Consider the following 17,915-nt stretch of genomic DNA (forward strand, 5'->3'; position numbering starts at 1 on the left):
TTAAGATATTTTATTCCAGTAATTTACTTTTTCCCCTTTTGGTTTTGGTTAAGAAATCAGGAACTCAACAGTTACCAACTCGGCATAATTGATAATCGTTATCTTGCTAATTGAACTGAACTTCAATAATCCCAACTTTTTCTTAGGAAATAAATAGGATTCGAAGGTCAAACTAATTAGTCCCTTGACTTTCCTTTGCTTTAGTAAAGGTCAACTAAGTGGAATTTAGATTCAACTTTCATCATTGTTGAGAGAGATAACTAAGTTGGACTTCCAATTTCTCTTACCTTGCCAAAAGTTTGCTTTACAGTATTTATTTATTTTAATTGCCATTTACTTTACTTGTCATTCAAATCACTTGCTTCTCACCTTCTAAACCCCGATTATGACCTTTATAGCAAATAATAAGAACATACTTCCTTTTAGTTCCTTGAGAAGACGACCCGAGGTTTGAATACTCGGTTAACAATTTTTAAGGAGTTTGTTACTTGTGACAACTAAAACGTTTGTACGAAGGGATTTTTGTTGGTTTAGAGACTATATCTACAACGCAACTGTTTTTATGAAATTCTTTACTGGCAAAAATCACAACATCAAACTACTAAAACCATATGTATTGTCTTTTACCAAAAAAAAATCAAATCATAAAAAGGGGACAAAAGTTATCCCCAAAGAGAAAAGAATTGAATAAAGAATGCATATGTGATGTAAGTGAAAGAGCATACATGAATGTGTGTGAAAAAGGTGATGGAAGGTTAGGATTGTATTTTATTTTGATTTGATTGATATAGGTTGATGTGGATGACTTAAACTAATCAAGGATTTGACCATTTTAGTCCACTTAGCCATATCTATTCCACCTTCACCCTAACCCCATTACAACCACATGAAGTCCTTATTGTAATTGCATTCATGCATCACTTGTTGTTGATTGTTAGATGAAAAGCAATTCCTTGAAAGCATAATTAGAAGAGACTTGAGTGATTAAACCCCTAAACTGAGTGACTAGAGTGTATACATACCTAGTGAGGGTTCAATTACACGACTCTATGTTTTCATGCTTCTTATCATGTATTCTTGCAAGTTGCTTCATTTTGATGAGTTGAATCAATTCATTAGATTTTGTTGCATTGAACTATTTCCTTGCTTAGGCCTATTCTGTCTATACTTGCTTGGAAATTTGATTGTTTGTTTTCACCAATTTCATATAGATACTATAGATAGATATATAGATATAGATAGTATATAATATATTTGCATGCATATAGATAGTTGCATTTAATAAGTTGATTACCCTCTTTGATCATCCTCCTTGTTGGTTTAGCATGAGGGCATGCTATGGTTTAAGTGTGGGGAATTGATGAGTCCATATTTGATGGTATATTTTGACTCAAATTCATTGGATTCTAGCACATGAACTCACACTTAAGAACCAAAATAGCATACTATTATGTTTGATCCCTAATTTGATTCCAAATGTGAAAACATGCATTTTAATGCTTAGATTAGTGATTTTTAATTCCACTTTTGTGTCATTCGATGCCGTGATATGGTTTGTGAGTGATTTCAGGCCTTGGAGGCAAGAATGGATGGCCAAAAGTGGAAGAAAGCATGTACAAGGGAGAAAACATGAAGAAAACAAGGAAAAGCACACACAGCAAAGTGTGCTACGCACAGCCCTGCGTGCGTACGCACAAGCGAGAATTTCCATGTGTGCGTACACACGCACCTGTGCGTACGCACAGGTCAATTTTCAGCTGAGGGTGTGGACGCACACGTTTGTGCGTCTGCACAGGTCCCTGCACGTGATTTCATTAATGAAACACGTTCTGCGTGAATTTGGAGGCCCTTGGCTCATTTTTGGAATGCTGAAATGCTGTTTTAGAGTGCTATATAAAGGAGACTTCAACACTTATCAAAGGGGAGGCATTGAAGCACAATTTTACATAGTTTTTCATAGTAATTAGGAGTAGGAATAGTGTAGAGTAGAGAGCTCTCTTAGGGTTTACTTTCCATTTCCACTGTAGCATTTTATAGAAGCTTTGATCTTTGATTTTGCTCATTTAATTGTAAGTACTCTCAATTTCCTCTTTAATTACATTGTCTTTACTTTCATTTCCTTTTGGTTTAAGTTACTTGTTCATGTTTGCAATTTTGTGTTTCTTGAAGTTTTGATCAATGAATTTTATGTTTCATGCTTCCTTTATGTTTGATTCCTTGTTTATGTTTGGTTTTGTTGATAGTTGGCTATAGTTTTCCATTTTACTTTGCAATTTCCCATGTTTTACTTTTATGCACACAAGGTGTTTGTGAAAATGCCAACTCTAGATTTTGAGTAGATTTTCCACCTTGGCTTGTGGTTTGAGTTCCTAGGATACTAGAGTCATAATTGATGCCAGGGCATTTTGGCCAGTTTCACTGACCTTTTCTTTACTGTTTTTAGGGTAGTTTCATGCATTTTCTTAGAAAATAAGCTAGTTTTAGGTAGATATTCACTTACATCTTCATTCAAGCAAACATTATGCACTTTACATGATTTCATGAGAATTTTGCATGAATTATATGATAAATTGGATGATGCATGACTCATGACTTGGACTAGAACTTTGATGCACTTTGTTGCTTGATTTCAGGACAAAGGAAGCAAAGAAGAACCACATTAGCAGTCACATTAGTGCCACTAATGTGACCTCTAACGTGGAATGGGTGCTAACTTGTAAAGTTAATGAGAAAGGTAATCGCCAATAACGCCCTCGAAGCCATCATAAGCCCACGTTAAGAGTCACGTTAACTAAGTTAACGTGAACTCTAACGTGGAAGAAGACAATAAGGCCAACGTTAGTGACACTCCCCTTTGTCACTAACGTTGGACCAAGCTCATAATTGGCCACGTTAGTTGCCATGTTAACTTAGTTAACGTGGCTTCTAACGTTAAGAAGCAAAAGGGAAGCCAACGTTAGTGACATTCACCTTTGTCACTAACGTTGGCCAAGCTTCCATAAGCCACCTTAACTAAGTTAACGTGGAAGCTAACGTGGAGAGAGAAATTGGTCGCCAACGTTAGTGACACTTACCTTTGTCACTAACGTTGGGGTGAACCACCAAGAGCCACCATCAGCAACGTTAACTCCCACGTTAACTTAGTTAATGTGGAAGCTAACGTGGATAAAGAGATGAGGAGCCAACATTAGTGACACTCACCTTTGTCACTAACGTTGGAGATGGCTAGCATGACTACGTTAGAAGCCACGTTAACCTAGTTAACGTGGACACTAACGTAAGAAATAGGGGCACATTGGAACGTTAGTGACAAAGGTAAGTGTCACTAACGTTCTCGAAGGATTGGGAAGCTTACGTTAAGAGCCACGTTAACTAAGTTAACGTGGACTCTAACGTAGGGAAGGGGGAAACTTATCAACGTTATTGGGAAAGGTAAGTCCCAATAACGTGTGCGAAGGACCAAGAGGCAACGCTAGTGGTAACGTTTGTGCCACTAACGTTGAAGTTAACGTGGCTCATACTTGGGTGAGCAACGTTAGTGAAAAAGGTGATTGTCACTAATGTTCTCAAAGCCACACTTTCACTTAACGTTAACACCACTAACGTCCTGAGCTAAAAGTCCCTGCCTACTTCACACTTTCTCTCTGCAAGCAAAGCTAAGCCCAATGAAGAAGATAACTGCTTCAAACTCAGGATCCAAAGGCCCATACCCAAGACTTGAAGAGCCAACTAGAAGATCAGAAGAGTAGTATATATAAGAGTAGCTTTGAATTAGTTAGGAGAGCTGGAAACTCTAGGGAGCCTTTGGGCATAGAACTACTCTCTGTATTTACTTTCTCTAAACTTTTAGTTTTACTTTCAGCATGTATTCTCCATCTTTGTTTTCATTTTCCAGAGCTATGAACAACTAAACCCCTTTCATTAGTTTTACTTTCATTATTTTCATTTGATGGATCAATTTTAGTTTTCATTCTCCTTCTTCTATCTTTTCTCTTGATTTTACTAGAAAGCTTTCGATCTTCATCCAATTGGGTAGTTATCTTGAAAGAGGAATGAAGGGATCATGCTAGAAATGCTTTCTCATGCTGGACCAAATTGGGTTTGGATGGATATGTGACTATAATCCTTCTAACACTTGATTTGGGAAATGCATGTGGTATAATCAGTGACCATACTTCATCTCTTCTCATGAGCAATTGACCAAGAAATTGGCTATTGATCAAGATTTGAGAGATTGAATTACAAGGAATTGTAATTTGATCACTTAAGATTGCCAAGGAGATCAATGAATGCATTGATTGAGGAAGAGATGAAAATGAACTTGATCCGGAGAATGCAACATCTCCTGAGCCCAATGAATTCCCCATTTCTAATCTTACCCATTCTCTTTAATTTCTGCGATTTAATTTTATGAGCAATTGCCCATTCCTATTTAAGATTCTGCAATTTACTTTCCTCCATTTACATTCAGCTCTTTATTCCTAGCATTTACTGTTTCCACTATTTACTTTCCCGCCATTTAATTTTCTGCAATTCTCAACTCAAATTCTGGTTCGCTCAACTAGAACATTCCTTTAATTAAAGTTGCTTGATCAATCAATCTCTGTGGGATTCGACCTCACTCTATTGTGAGTTTTTACTTGACGACAAATTCGGTACACTTGTCGAAGGAAATTTGTTGCGAGACGAGTTTTCTGCGTATCAAGTTTATGGCGCCGTTGCCGGGGATTGATTTTGAATCAACAATGATCAAATTGGAGGATAACTAGATTGAGCATTTTTAGTTTGTTTGATTTAATTTTCTGTTTGAGTAATTTACTTTCAGTTTTAGTTAATTTCTTCCCTTCCCCCTACTTTTTCATTTTTTTTAGTTATTTACAATTCAGTTCACTAACCCACTAACTGTTTGCTATATTGCATCACTTACACTAACAGTAATTCTAACAGAAATACTTTCTGCATCTATTTTCCTTGCTTGTGCTTTGTTGGTTGTATGACAGGGAGAAGAAGCGGGGCTTCAACTTCCTTTGATTCTGAACCTGAGAGGACCTTCTTTAGATTAAGGAGGGAAGCAAGAGAAAAACGAGTAGTTGGTGCCGAGGAAGATGAGGAATACTTTGAACCAAACATGGAAGAAAACATGGAAAACCATCATGAAGAAGAGGCTCACAACCATGGCAGAGAAGGTCGACCAAATCATGCTGGGGAGGAGAGAAGAGTTTTAGGCTCTTACATCAACCCAAACACAGGAAACTGTGGAAGTAGCATTCAAAAGCCAACCATCCATGCCAACAATTTTGAACTAAAATCAGAACAACTGTTCATTCGGAGGAGGCATCCAAGAAGACCCCAATCAACATTTAACCACCTTCCTGAGGATATGTGACACAGTGAAGTCTAATGGGGTTCATCCTGATGCCTATAGACTGCTCTTATTTCCATTCTCACTCAAGGATAAGGCAGCCAAGTGGCTGGAGCCTTTTTCGAAGGAGAGTTTGACAACTTGGGAAGATGTGGTGAACAAATTTTTAGCCAGATTCTATCCTCCCCAAAGAATCAACAGGCTGAGAGCTGAGGTCCAAACTTTCAGGCAACAAGATGGTGAGACTCTATATGAAGCATGGGAGAGGTTTAAGGACCTGACAAGGAGGCGTCCACCAAATATGTTCAATGAATGGGTGCAGCTACACATTTTCTATGAAGGCCTTTCTTATAAATCAAAGAAAGCAGTAGACCACTCATCCGGGGGATCTCTGAACAAGAAGAAGACCATTGAGGAGGCCATAGACGTCATTGAAACTGTAGCAGAAAATGACTATTTCTATACTTCTGAAAGAGGGAACACAAGAGGAGTGATGGAGCTAAACAATGTAGATGCTCTGCTGGCCCAAAATAAGCTCATTACCAAGCAGCTGGCTGACCTCACCAAGAAGATGGAGAGGAACCAAGTAGCAGCAATCACCACTTCATCAGCAACCCAAGAAGGAGTGAATGAAGAAGCAGAGGGTAGTCAGGAGCAAGCCAACTACATTGGGAATTCACCTAGGCAAAACCATGATCCATACTCCAAGACCTACAACCCTGGTTGGAGGAATCACCCAAAATTTGGGTGGGGGAATCAACAAGATCAAGGCCAAGATCGGAGACATCACAACCCCAACAACAATGCAGCTCACCAACAATTCACACAGAAAACATATCAACACCACCATGACAACACCTCTCCACATCCATATCAAAACCAAAATAACACTCCTCATCCTTCCTCCTCTAATCCCAATCTACCATCATTTGATGACAGACTCTCAAGGATTGAGAATCTACTTGAAGGCATATGCAAAAAGATTCAAGACAGTAAAGCGTTCCGAGAAGAAGTGATGTCCAATATGTAGAATCAGGATGCTGCCATCAAGAAACTTGAGACACAAATTGGCTACCTATTCAAGCAAATTCCTAGCCACAACCTTCACAGCAATACTAACTCAACCCAAAGGGAGGAGTGTCAGGCTATCATCCTTCAGAGTGGGAAGGAACTGAAGGAAACCACCTAGACACCACAAGAAAAGGACTCAAATGAAAAGGAAGAAGAGCAGGATGGAGCTCGAGTTCCCACTTTGAGTTCACAAAAAGGGGAAGGAGTGCTGATGCCAGACGTCCCAAGATTTCCATACCCTCAGCAATTAAAGAAGAAGGGGGATGACAGCCAGTTCTTGAGATTTTTGGAAATCTTCAAGAAACTACAAATCAACATACCTTTTGCTGAAGCAATAGAGCAAATGCCCCTATACGCCAGGTTTTTAAAGGAGCTAATGACTAAGAAAAGAAGCTGGAAGAACAGCGAGACTGTGATACTAACCGAAGAATGTAGTGATATCATTCAGCATAAACTATCCCAGAAATTGAAGGATCCGGGGAGCTTTCAGATCCCTTGTATCATAGGGGAAATCACAGTGGAAAAGGCTCTATGTGACTTAGGAGCCAGCATAAATTTGATATCGTTAGCCATGATGAGAAAAATGAAGATTGAAGAGGCTAAACCAACAAAGATGGCCCTACAACTGGCAGACAGATCGTTCAAGTTCCCTCATGGCATAGTAGAAGATTTGCTGGTGAAAGTGGGAGATTTTATCTTCCCAGCAGACTTTGTAGTGCTGGACATGCAGGAGGAAACCAAGGCTTCCATCATCCTGGGAAGGCCGTTCTTGGCCACTGCTGGAGCTGTCATTGATGTACAAAAGGGGGATCTCACCCTGAGATTACACAATGAAAAGATGACATTCAATGTGTTCAAAGCCATGAGTTATCCACCAGAACAATTGGGAGAACGTATAAGGTTGGACTCACTTGAAGATGCAGTGCAGGAGAGTTTTGAAGAAGAAGAACCTGAAGGGTTAACAGAGGAGGAGTCAACATTTAGTGAAAAAGCTGCAATAGCAGAGCTTCATATACAAGGGGCATCAAAAGAAGAAAACGAAAAGTCAGAAGCACCCAAACTTGAACTCAAAGCACTGCCACCCACTCTCAAATATGCATACTTAGGAGAAAATGAAAGTCACCCAGTGATAATAAGCTTGTGCCTCAACCAAGATCAAGAGGATGAATTACTCAAAGTATTGCGAAAGCACAAGGATGCCATTGGATGGACTCTTGCTGACCTGAAAGGAATAAGTTCAGCCATATGCATGCATAAGATACTACTGGAAGATGATGCCAAACCATCTATTCAATCCCAAAGGAGGATGAACCCAATCATGAAGGAAGTGGTACAGAAAGAAGTTATGAAGTTATGGCAGGGAGGGGTAATCTATCCGATCTCAGACAGCCCCTGGGTCAGCCCCGTGCATGTCGTGCCCAAAAAGGGAGGAATCACTGTAGTTCCCAATGAGAAGAACGAACTAATTCCTACAAGGACCGTCACAGGATGGTGGATGTGCATAGACTATCGGAAACTCAATGAGGCTACACGAAAGGACCATTTCCCCCTCCCATTTATGGATCAGATGTTGGAAAGACTCGCAGGACACGCATATTACTATTTTCTTAATGGTTATTCAGGATATAACCAAATAGTGGTTGATCCCAGAGACCAAGAGAAAACTTCATTTACTTGTCCATATGGAGTGTTTGCCTACAGGTGCATGCCATTTAAGCTATGTAATGCACCTGGGACTTTCCAACGCTGCATGCTTTCTATCTTCTCAGATATGATTGAGAAATTCATCGAAGTTTTTATGGATGATTTCTCGGTATTCGGAGATTCCTTTACTAGCTGCCTGAGTCACCTTGCCTTAGTATTGAAAAGGTGCCAAGAGATCAATCTGGTCTTGAACTGGGAGAAATGTCACTTTATGGTGACAGGTGATGGGATATTTTTGTGGAGAAACGAATTTCTCCAAAACACCCAAAACTAACCGGCAAGTGCACCGGGTCGCATCAAGTAATAATAACTCACGGGAGTGAGGTCGATCCCACAGGGATTGATGGATCAAGCAACTTTAGTGGATGATTAGTTTAGTCAAGCTAACATTTGAGTGATAATTGATGCAGCAGAAAGTAAATGACAAGGAAAATTAAAGTGCAGAAAGTAAATTACATTGAAACTTAAAGAGCAAGAAATGTAAATTGCAAGAATCTAAAATTGCAAGAAATGTAAATTGCATGAAATTAAAAGGGGGTGGGTGCTGGAAATTAAAAGAAAGCAGTAGATCAAGTAATTGGAAAGTTAAATTACAAGAAGAATAAAGGAAATTAGGTACTGGGATTCATGAAATCAAACACGGAAGTGTAAATAACAATCAAACAGAGAAGTAAAAGATGCAGTAGGTTCAACAGATTTGGAAAATCACTTTAAAATCAAAACAGAGAGCAACTTGGCTCAATTGCAAAATCTAAATGAGAGGTTGAAGATCTCAGGGGTTGGATGAGACTAGAGACCAAGTCTAGATCTCAATTCCTTCCTTGATCCAACAGAGAATAATTACAGAAGAAAATAGAGAAGAAAGCAGTAAAGAGAGTTTTGATTCAAATCACAATTCACTGAAATTATGCAGACAAGTAAACAGAGAGAATTCTCAAGGTGAGATTGAAACAGAATTTCTTCAATTCTCAACCCAAGATTCAAAACAAAAATGAAAACTAAGAGAGAGAGTTCTGTATTCCTAATGCTCCCTAGTGGAGCTCGCTTTTTTAACAAATATGAAAATGATGCCTTATATAGGCTTTACAAAATGAAAATGAAAATGAAAATGAAATTAAAAACAAATTACAATTAAATGAAATTCCTATTTTATCTATCTCTTGTGCCTTTGAGTGATGACAATTGGGCCCTTGCTCTTGATGGAATTGGGTTGATAGAGGCCTTGGTTGATTGCTCTTGGAGTTGGAGAGAGAACCAATGTGAACCGGGTTGTGAATCTTAAAAGCTTGAGTAAAAGTTTGAGTAAAAGTTTGAGGCAAACTTTTACTCCAACTTTTCACATCAGCTGCCCCATTCTTGCTGATACCAACGTTGGGGCAAAAGTTTGGGGTCAAACTTTTGCTCCAACGTTGGCCCCCCTAGTACATATATGTGGCGCTACTTTGTCCTCTTGTTAAAGTTGCCAATTTTATGTGCACTATAGACTATTATATATGGTTGGAAAGCTCTGAATGTCAGCTTTCTAACCCAATTGGAATCACCTTAATTGGACATCTACAACTCAAGTTATGCTCATTTGAAGAGGACAAGGTCGCTGGCCTTGGTGTGCAGCGTTTGAGGTAAAGTTTGCCTCAAATGTGGTCGAAAACGCCAGTTCTGGAGGCTTAAACATATTGTCCACCCCATACTATTATATATTGTTGGAAAGCCCTGAATGTCTACTTTTCAATGCCGTTGGGAGCACATCATTTGGAGCTCTACAGCTCGAGTTATACTCCGTCGAAGATGCAGAGGTCAGTTGGCCTCACTGCAGGTTGCCACCATGTTCGTTTATGCTCATTGCGGGGCAGTTTTCTTCCTCAATTTTAGTGTCCACCATGCAGTGCCATATATGCCTAGAAAGCTCTTGATTCCTACTTTCCATTGCTTTTTGAATCACCTCATTTGGAGCTCTGTAGCTCAAGTTATTCTTGTTGGAAGTATACCCCTTGTATGCCTTATGGCGCCAACGTTTGCCAAAAAGCTTGAGCCAAACGTTGGCGCAAGCTTTTTCTCCCCTGGGTGTGTTGGTGTGGCGCCAACGTTTGCCAAAAAGTTTGAGACAAACGTTGGCGCAAACTTTTTCTCTCCAGGGTGTTGATTTGTGATGCCAAAAGTTTGCCCAAAAGTTTGAGGCAAACTTTTGCTCCAGCTTTTTGCTCCCTGGTTCGTTTTCAATTAATCCAAAAGTTTAAGCTAAAGTTTGAGGCAAACTTTTGCTCAAACTTTTTGTCCTCTCTTCCTCCTAGCCATTCCTTCTTGCTTCAACCTTTCTCCAAGCCTTCTTCACCTATCATTAATCAACCAAACACATCAAAGCTATGCTCAAAATCATGAGATATTCATTCTTTCATAATATGTGACAATTATAGCATAAAACCTCATGAAATTGCATTAATTCATACATGGTTGATTAAATCAAAGGAAACATGAAAATCTACTGATGAGCGGATAATTTATACGCTTTTTGACATTGTTTTTAGTATGTTTTTAGTAGGATCTGGTTACTTTTAGGGATGTTTTTCTTAGTTTTTATGTTAAATTCACATTTCTGGACTTTACTATGAGTTTGTGTGTTTTTCTGTGATTTCAGGTATTTTCTGGCTGAAATTGAGGGACTTGAGCAGAAATCAGATTCAGAGGTTGAAAAAGGACTGCTGATGCTGTTGGATTCTGACCTCCCTGCACTCAAAGTGGATTTTCTGGAGCTACAGAACTCGAAATGGCGCGCTTTCAATTGCGTTGGAAAGTAGACATCCAGGGCTTTCCAGCAATATATAATAGTTCATACTTTGGCCAAGAATTGACGACGTAAACTGGCGTTCAACGCCAGCCTTCTGCCCAAATCTGGCGTCCAGCGCCAGAAAAGGATCCAAAACCAGAGTTGAACGCCCAAACTGGCACAGAACTTGGCGTTCAACTCCACAAATGGCCTCTGCACGTGTAACACTCAAGCCCAAGCCCATGCACACACCAAGTGGGCCCCAGAAGTGGATTTATGCACCAATTACTTATTCATGTAAACCCTAGTGACTAGTTTATTATAAATAGGACCTCTTACTATTGTATGAGGCATCCTGGATCGTATTTTGATCCTGTGATCTCGTTTAGGGGACTGGCCATCTCGGCCATGCCTAGACCTTTCACTTATATATTTTCAACGGTAGAGTTTCTACACTCCATAGATTAAGGTGTGGAGCTCTGCTGTTCCTCAAAGATTAATGCAAAGTACTACTGTTTTCTATTCAATTCCTCTTATTTCTCTTCTAAGATATCCATTCGCACTCAAGAACATGATGAAGGTGATGATTATGTGTGACGCTCATCATCCTTCTCCCCTATGAACGCGTGCCTGACAAACACTTCAGTTCTACATGAATTAAGCTAGAATGAGTATCTCTTAGATCTCCTAACCAGAATCTTCGTGGCGTAAGCTAGAATGATGGCGGCATTCAAGAGAATCCGGAAAGTCTAAACCTTGTCTGTGGTATTCCGAGTAGGATTCAATGATTGAATGACTGTGACGAGCTCCGAACTCGCGATTGCAGGGCGTTAGTGACAGACGCAAAAGGATAGTAAATCCTATTCCGGCATGATCGAGAACCGACAGATGAATAGCCGTGCCGTGACAGGGTGCGTGAGCATATTATTCACTGAGAGGATAAGATGAAGCCATTGGCAAGGGTGATGCCTCCAGACGATTAGCCGTGCCGTGACAGGGCATTGGATCATTTTCCCGTGAGATGACCGAAAGTAGCCGTTGACAGTGGTGATGTATCACATAAAGCCAGCCATGGAAAGGAGTAAGACTGATTGGATGAAGATAGCAGGAAAGCAGAGGTTCAGAGGAACGAAAAGCATCTCCATTCGCTTATCTGAAATTCCTACCAATGATTTACATAAGTATCTCTATCCCTTTTATTGTTTATTTGAATCTAATAAAATATCATGTTTAAATCCGCCTGACTGAGATTTGCAAGGTGACCATAGCTTGCTTCATACCAACAATCTCCGTGGGATTCGACCCTTACTCACGTAAGGTATTACTTGGACGACCCAGTGCACTTGCTGGTTAGTTGTATCGGAGTTGTGTCCACACATAGTAAAGAGCCATAATAATGATTCCATACAATAACAAAGAGTACTACATTAATGTGATCACAATTTCGTGCACCAAGTTTTTGGCGCCGTTGCCGGGGATTGTTTGAGTATGGACAACTGACGGTTCATCCTGTTGCTCAGATTAGGTAATTTTCTTTTTGTTTTGTTTTCAAAAATCTTTCAAAAATATTTTCCTTTGTTTTCGAAAAAAAAAATTTACTAAAAAAAAAATCTTTTCAAAAATAAATTATTCTATGGCTTCAAAATTTTTAAGAATGAATTCTAGTGTTTCATGAAGTATGTTGAAGCCTATCTGGCTGTAAAGCCATACCCAAACTGCTTTGGGATTGGCTAATCACCTCAGTGGAGTCATTCCCCAATCCTTCTGGATAGGGTATGTCAGGCGTGTCATGTCTGAGTTACATGCTAAAGCTTGGCTGGCTATTAAGCCATGCCTGACCCTTTGATTGGAGCTTTAGAGCATAAGATTCCTGGAATTCATATTAAAAATTTTGGAATCCTTATTTTTCTTTTTCAAAATAATTTTTCGAAAAATATAAAATAAAAATTCAAAAAAATTAGAAAATCATAAAAATCAAAAATATTTTCTGTTTCTTGTTTGAGTCTTGAGTCATATCATAAGTTTGGTGTCAATTGCATATGCATCTTGCATTTTTTCGAAAATCTCATGCATTCATGGTGTTCTTCATGATCTTCAAGTTGTTCTTGGTAAGTCTTCTTGTTTGATCTTGATGATTTTTTGTTTTGTGTCTTATCATGTTTTTCATACGCATTCTTGAATTCTTAGTGCGTAAGCATTAAAGAATTCTAAGTTTGGTGTCTTGCATGTTTTCTTTGCATTAAAAATTTTTCAAAATTATGTTCTTGATGTTCATCATGACATTCAAAGTGTTCTTGGTGTTCATCTTGACATTCATATCATTCATGCATGCATTCATTGTTTTGATCTAAAAATTTCATGCATTGCATAATTTTCATGTTTTTCATAAAAAAATTTCAAAAATAAAAAAAAATATATCTTTCCCTTTTTCTCTCATCAAATTCGAAAATTTGGATTGACTTTTTCAAAAATTTTTAAAATCAAGTTGTTTCTTATGAGTCAAATCGAATTTTCAAATTTGAAAATCTTATCTTTTTCAAAATCTTTTTCAAAAATCAAATCTTTTTCAAAATTATTAGTTATTTTCGAAAATTCCAAAAATATTTTCCAAAAATCTTTTTCTTATACTAAATTTTCGAAAATAACTAATCAATTAATGTTTTGATTCAAAAATTTGAAGTTTGTTACTTGCTTGTTAAGAAAGATTCAAACTTTGAGTTCTAGAATCATATCTTGTGATTTCTTATGAATCAAGTCATTAATTGTGATTTTAAAAATCAAATCTTTTTCAAAACTAATTTTATCATATCTTTTCAAAAATATCTTCTTATCTTATCTTTTTCAAAAATATATTTTCAAAATATCTTTTCTAACTTCCTAACTTCTTATCTTTTCAAAATTTGTTTCAACTAACTAACTAACTCTTTGTTTGTTTCTTAACTTTTTCAAAACCACCTAACTAACTCTCTCTCTCTAATTTTCGAAAATATCTTCCCCTTTTTCAAAAATTTCTTTTTAATTAACTAATTATTTTTATTTTTTAATTTTTAATTTCAAAAATTTCGAAAAAAAAAAATACTAACAACTTTCAAAAACCAATTTTCAAAAATCACTAACTCCTTTTCAAAAATAATTTTCGAAAATTCCCCCCCTCTCTCTCATCCTATTCTATTTATTCATTCATTAACTAACATTACTTCCTCACATCATCACCAAATTCGAACCCCCTACTCTATCTGTGTTCGAATTTCTTCTTCTTTTCTTCTACTAACAATAAGGATCCTCTTTACTGTGACATAGATGATTCCTCTTCTTTTCTTTTATTCTCCTCTTTCTTATGAGCAGGGACAGAGAAAAAGGCATTCTTGTTGAAGCTGATCCAGAACCTGAAAGGACTCTGAAGAGAAAATTAAGAGAAGCTAAATTACAACAATCCAGAGACAACTTGATTGAAAATTTCGAACAAGTAAAGGAGATGGCAGCCGAACCCAACAACAATGCAAGGAGAATGCTTGGTGACTTTACTGCACCTAATTCCAATTTACATGGAAGAAGCATCTCCATTCCTGCCATTGGAGCAAACAATTTTGAGCTTAAACCTCAATTAGTTTCTCTAATGCAGCAGAACTGCAAGTTTCATGGACTTCCATCTGAAGATCCTTTTCAGTTCTTAACTGAATTCTTGCAGATATGTGATACTGTTAAGACTAATGGAATAGATCCTGAAGTCTACAGGCTCATGCTTTTCCCTTTTGCTGTAAGAGACAGAGCTAGATTATGGTTGGATTCTCAACCTAAAGACAGCCTGAACTCTTGGGATAAGCTGGTCACGACTTTCTTAGCCAAGTACTTTCCTCCTCAAAAGCTGAGCAAGCTTAGAGCTGATGTTCAAACCTTCAGACAGAAAGAAGGTGAATCTCTCTATGAAGCTTGGGAAAGATACAAACAGTTGACCAAAAAGTGTCCTTCTGACATGCTTTCAGAATGGACCATCCTGGATATATTCTATGATGGTCTGTCTGAGCTATCAAAGATGTCACTGGACACTTCTGCAGGTGGATCCATTCACCTAAAGAAAATGCCTGCAGAAGCTCAAGAACTCATTGACATGGTTGCTAATAACCAGTTCATGTACACTTCTGAAAGGAATCCTGTGAATAATGGGACGCCTATGAAGAAGGGAGTTCTTGAGGTTGATACTCTGAATGCCATATTGGCTCAAAACAAAATATTGACTCAGCAAGTCAATATGATTTCTCAGAGTCTGCATGGAATGCAAGCTGCATCCAACAGTACTCAAGAGGCATCTTCTGAAGAGGAAGCCTATGATCCTGAGAACCCTGCAATAGCAGAGGTAAATTACTTAGGTGAACCTTATGGAAACACCTATAACTCAACATGGAGAAATCATCCAAATTTCTCATGGAAGGATCAAAAGCCCCAACAAGGCTTTAACAATGGTGGAAGAAACAGGTTTAGCAATAGCAAGCCTTTTCCATCATCAACTCAGCAACAGACAGAGAACTCTGAACAAAATGCTTCTAATTTAGCAAATCTAGTCTCTGATCTATCTAAGGCCACTGTAAGTTTCATGAATGAAACAAGGTCTTCCATTAGAAATCTGGAAGCACAAGTGGGCCAGCTGAGTAAAAGGATCACTGAAATCCCTCCTAGTACTCTCCCAAGCAATACAGAAGAGAACCCAAAAGGAGAGTGCAAGGCCATTGACATAAGCGCCATGGCCGAACCTGTGAGGAGAGGAGAGGACGTGAATCCCAAGGAGGAAGACCTCCTGGGACGTCCAGTGGTCAATAAGGAGCTTCCCTCTGAGGAACCAAAGGACTCTGAGGCTCATCTAGAGACCATAGAGATTCCATTGAACCTCCTTATGCCCTTCATGAGCTCCGATGAGTATTCCTCTTCTGAAGAGAATGAGGATGTCACTGAAGAGCAAACTGCCAAGTTTCTTGGTGCAATCATGAAGCTGAATGCCAAATTATTTGGCATTGATGCTTGGGAAGTTGAACCTCCCTTGTTCATCAATGAACTAAGTGATCTGGATCAACTGACATTGTCTCAGAAGAGACAGGATCCTGGAAAGTTCATAATACCATGTACCATAGGCACCATGATCTTTAAGGCTCTGTGTGACCTTGGTTCAGGAATAAACCTCATGCCCCTCTCTGTAATAGAGAAACTGGGAATCTATGGGGTGCAAGCTGCTAAAATCTCACTAGAGATGGCAGACAGCTCAAGAAGACAGGCTTATGGACACGTAGAAGATGTATTGGTAAAAGTTGAGGGCCTTTACATCCCTGTTGATTTCATAGTCCTGGATACTGGAAAGGAAGAGGATGAATCCATCATCCTAGGAAGACCTTTCTTGGCCACAGCAAGAGCTATGATTGATGTTGACAGAGGTGAAATAGTCCTTCAATGGAATGAGAACTCCCTTGTATTCAAAACTCAAGGATCTCCCTCTGCAACCATAGAGAGGAAGCAGGAAAAGCTTCTCTCCAAGCAGAGTCAACCAGAGCCCCCACAGTCAAACTCTAAGTTTGGTGTTGGGAGGCCACAACCAAACTCTAAGTTTGGTGTTGAACTCCCATATCCAAACTCTAAGTTTGGTGTTGGAGAGTCTCAACAAAGCTCTGCACATCTGTGAGGCTCCATGAGAGCCCACTGTCAAGCTATTGACATTAAAGAAGCGCTTGTTGGGAGGCAACCCAATGTTTATCTAATTCTTATTTTTATTGTTTTTCATGTTTTCTTAGGTTCATGATCATGTGGAGTCACAAAATAAATATAAAAATTGAAAACGGAATCAAAAACAGCAGAAGAAAAATCACACCCTGGAGGAGCATCTGTCTGGCATTCAAACGCCAGAACAGAGCATAGTTCTGGCGCTGAACGCCCAGAATGGGAGCATCCTGGCGCTGAACGCCCAGAACAAGCATGGTTCTGGCGTTCAACGCCAGAAATGGCAGCAAAGGGGCGTTGAACGCCCAAAATGGGCACCAACCTGGCGCTGAACGCCCAGAGTTGTGTGCAAGGGTATTTTGCATGCCTAAATTGGTGCAGGGATGTAAATGCCTTGACACCTCAGGATCTGTGGACCCCACAGGATCCCCACTTTACCTCCTCATAATCCTAGTTTTTATTTCCACATCTTCTTCTTCATCTATTCCTTCTTCTTTTGCTCGAGGGCGAGCAACATTCTAAGTTTGGTGTGGTAAAACAAAAGCTTCCATCAAGGGTCTATAGCTCAGTGGTAGAACATTTGACTACAAATCAAGAGATCCCTGAGATACCTCAGGGGATACATTTTCTTCCACACAATTATTGGAAGCAACTAAGGGTGGAACATCAAGAGCACTCCATCATCCTTCATGAAATCAGAGAAGATCTAAAAGCAATGAAGGAGGAGCAGCCAAGGCAAGGAAGAGACATAGAAGAGCTCAAGGACATCACTAAGGTGGACTCATTCCTTGTTCTTGCTTTCTCTGTTTTTCGTTTTCCATGTTATGTGCTTATCTATGTTTGTGCCTTCAGTACATGATCATTAGTAGTTAGTAACTTTGTCTTAAAGATATGAATGTCCTATGAATCCATCACCTCTCTTAAAAGAAAAATGTTTTAATTCAAAAGAACAAGAAGTACATGAGTTTCGAATTTATCCTTGAACTTAGTTTAATTATATTGATGTGGTGACAATGCTTCTTGTTTTCTGAATGTATGCTTGAACAGTGCATATGTCTTTTGAAGTTGTTGTTTAAGAATGTTAAATATGTTGGCTCTTGAAAGAATCATGACTAGGAGACATGTTATTTGATGATCTGAAAATTCATAAAAATGATTCTTGAAGCAAGAAAAAGCAGCAAAGAACAAAGCTTGCAGAAAAAAAAAAAGAAAAAAAATAGGCGAAAAAAATATATAGAAAGAAAAAGCAAGTAGAAAAAGCCAATAACCCTTAAAACCAAAAGGCAAGGGCAATTAAAAAGGATCCCAAGGCTTTGA

The 17,915-nt window shown here is 38.8% G+C and overlaps 1 non-coding gene across 1 annotated transcript; it reads right to left on the reverse strand.

Annotated features, from left to right (window-relative positions):
- Window positions 1-14,769: 14,769 nt before the first annotated feature.
- LOC148565364 (small nucleolar RNA R71) lies at window positions 14,770-14,877 on the reverse strand. The gene has a single exon (XR_015885107.1). It is a non-coding gene; the product is annotated as a small nucleolar RNA R71 (small nucleolar RNA).
- Between the last annotated feature and the right edge of the window lie 3,038 nt (window positions 14,878-17,915).

This window comes from Arachis ipaensis, chromosome B5 (genome assembly GCF_059453495.1).
Source record: "Arachis ipaensis isolate K30076 ecotype BB chromosome B5, ASM5945349v1, whole genome shotgun sequence".
In the NCBI taxonomy this organism is placed as follows: Eukaryota; Viridiplantae; Streptophyta; class Magnoliopsida; order Fabales; family Fabaceae; genus Arachis; species Arachis ipaensis.